This window comes from Oncorhynchus keta, chromosome 35, assembly GCF_023373465.1.
Source record: "Oncorhynchus keta strain PuntledgeMale-10-30-2019 chromosome 35, Oket_V2, whole genome shotgun sequence".
Classification (NCBI taxonomy): Eukaryota; Metazoa; Chordata; class Actinopteri; order Salmoniformes; family Salmonidae; genus Oncorhynchus; species Oncorhynchus keta.
The window spans coordinates 63,624,132-63,626,979 of NC_068455.1; the positions used below are offsets into that span (position 1 = coordinate 63,624,132).

A 2,848-nucleotide genomic window follows, 5' to 3' on the forward strand; every position below is an offset into this window, starting at 1 on the left:
GTGTGCCCCTGGCTATCTGTAAATAAATACAAATACAAGAAAATGGTGCTGTCTGGTTTGCTTAATATTAGGAATGTGAACAATTGTATATATTCACTTTTGATACTTAAGCATATTTTAGCAATTACATTTACTTTTGACACTTAAATATATTTAAAACCAAATACTTTTAGACTTTTACTCAAGTAGTATTTTACTGGGTGACTTTTACTTAAGTCATAATCTATTAAGGTATCTTGACTTTTACTCAAGTATGACAATTGGGTACTTTTTCCACCACTGTTACACACGTGAAATATCACAGGTAAGGACGTTTTCAACAATTCTTAGTGAACAATTTGAAAATGTTGACAATTCCAAAAGTTGCTGCCAACTTGTATTGTTTGTCAAAACGTCTCAGTTACAATGTGTTTAATTATATTTTCAACATTATCAGCGCTCTTCAAAATATACTCAGCTAAGAAGTACGTTACTAGTTCAGGCTTTTATCATTAAAGAGTGAGTTGTGATCTTAGTGACATACTATTTTGTGGTTTTGATACACTGAGGTGTGAGAAGACAGTGTGTGGTGAGGATTACCTGTTATTGCTGGGGGTTAGAGATGAATTAAGATGAGTGGAACATATATTTAAGGCTGTCAGAAAACCACAGATATGTGATACAGTATACAGCTTAAAAAATAGAGTTTTGAGTCAACTTGAATAATATGAGAAAAAATCAAACAAAACATCTAAATTACAGTGAATTCATGTTTTATTTCATCTAAAATGCACAACAGTAATGTAAAAAGGAGTTTGACAGAATATAAGCAATTGTAACACAATTATAATGATAAAAAGCCAGTGTATAAGAGAAAAAGCGATGCAAGTCTTTACGGAATAAAAGTTGACATTTCAAACCATGTTTTGGCACCTCAGCCCAGAGTACACAGTGTCTCTCTCCATGGTGCTCCTCTGTCTCTGGGTCTTTGGCTTCTTGTGGATGACATTCAGAGCAGCGTAATGGACCGATGTGAGTGTGTCATCGTGTTCTTGATCCTAAGAGGAAAAGCAAAACAAATTTCAAAGACATCAGGAAATAAACTGATTGAGGGATCTGTTTACAGTTCATCAGAGTAATACTCCGAATAATTCACTATACGTTCTGCATACCTGGTTATGACAACTGGGGACTGCCGGACTACCTGACTGAGGATGCTTTCCTTTTAAACACATGAAGGAATCATCTTAATCATGATCATCATCATACATTGAATCAACCCAGTTTCATTACTAAAACATGTAATGTATACCGCACCAACAGATTAATCATATATTGTGGTCAATGATAATGCTTACCGCTGCACAACAGAGAGGTTTTCTTTGTAATCTTATACAAAACACAACCAAGGACAATGATGAGGATGACACAAAGAGCCAACGCTGCACCCAGGCAGTACACCAAGAGAACATGGTCCTCCTTACAACCATCTGTAGAAATACAGACAGTGATAGAGGAGATTCAGGACATTTTGTTTAAGCAGGCATAAAATGTTAGATCATTTCAAAAATGTCAGAAATATCACTAACAGTCAACGTCCAGCTTGGTACCATTCCCAAACAGTATCTCTCCAAATGATGCCACAGCGCAATAGTAAGTCCCAGCATCAGAGAGGCTGAGGTTCCTCTTGGGGAGATTATAGACAAATCTCTTTGTAGGAGACCCAGCCTCAGGGCTCTCCTTACACTGTTCACTACTGTCTCCGTGGGTGTAAATTATTCCTGGACGGGATTCTCCTGAGCCATGTCTGAACCAATAGATACTGTGTTCTCCTGCACAGGTCTCAGTGTGTATTGTACAGTTCAGAGTCACAGAGTCTCCTGGCTGGACTGACTCAGACACAGGTTGCTGGAGTACATACATGCTGTTGGACTCTGAACCTGAAGAGAGTGACGGAGTAAGATCATAGTGTGTATATTGTATTAGCCTGGTATGTTCATTTAGTGCCAAATTTTAAAGTATATTTCTATTTTAATTGTGCAAAATATAAAATCCAAAATTAGGGAAGGAATTTAAGTTACCTTTGACAATTAAAACAGTTCCTTTTCCAATTTTGACATGGCCCGCTTTCATAGCACCACAGTAGTATGTCGCTGAGTCACCTGACTCTGTCTTGGAGATGGTCAGGTTCGAGCTGCCAACTCCTATCTTCACACTCAAACGTTTAGTCTCCTTGAAGTCCTTGGTAAAATTGTTGAAATAAAAGGTATTTTGAATGCGATAATATGATGATGCCATGAGAAGAGGCTTCTGTCCAACAGTTTGCTTGAACCAAGAGACTCTGACTATCAAATTAGATCGACAAAAGCAAGTGAGAGAGACATTTTGTCACAGATTTGTAACTATCAAAGGGTCTGGTTGGATTACATCATTTTTAAGCGCACAACCTGTGAAGAAAACAAAGTAAATAAATCAGAGAAAGGCATAGTACAGATTTATACATTATTATCATTATTCAGACTACATAGCCATTCAAATTGATTCAAAAAGACCATGACATAAAAAGTAAAAGGAACCGTATCAATATTTCTTACTTACCAAAGTTGCGGAAAAACAAAATGATTGTCCAATATATAATCATCATTTCACTGTCCTTTCTGAACTGTATAGTGTGTGGGTTTTGTGTGTGGGCCCCTTTTATATGATGACACTCATCGGGTAATCATTATGAAGTAGGTGGTATCTCTGAACTAAGTGGTTTTATTGGCTGTCTGAACAGGCATAAAACATGTGATTAAGACTACAATCTAACATCTGTCCTGTGGCATACCATAGTTAGAGCAGCCCTTCAAATGATGTAAAATCAGAG

The 2,848-nt window shown here is 37.0% G+C and overlaps 1 pseudogene; it reads right to left on the reverse strand.

The window, feature by feature from the left end:
• Nucleotides 1-774: 774 nt before the first annotated feature.
• LOC118369161 (uncharacterized) lies at nucleotides 775-2,620 on the reverse strand (annotated as a pseudogene).
• Nucleotides 2,621-2,848: the final 228 nt, after the last annotated feature.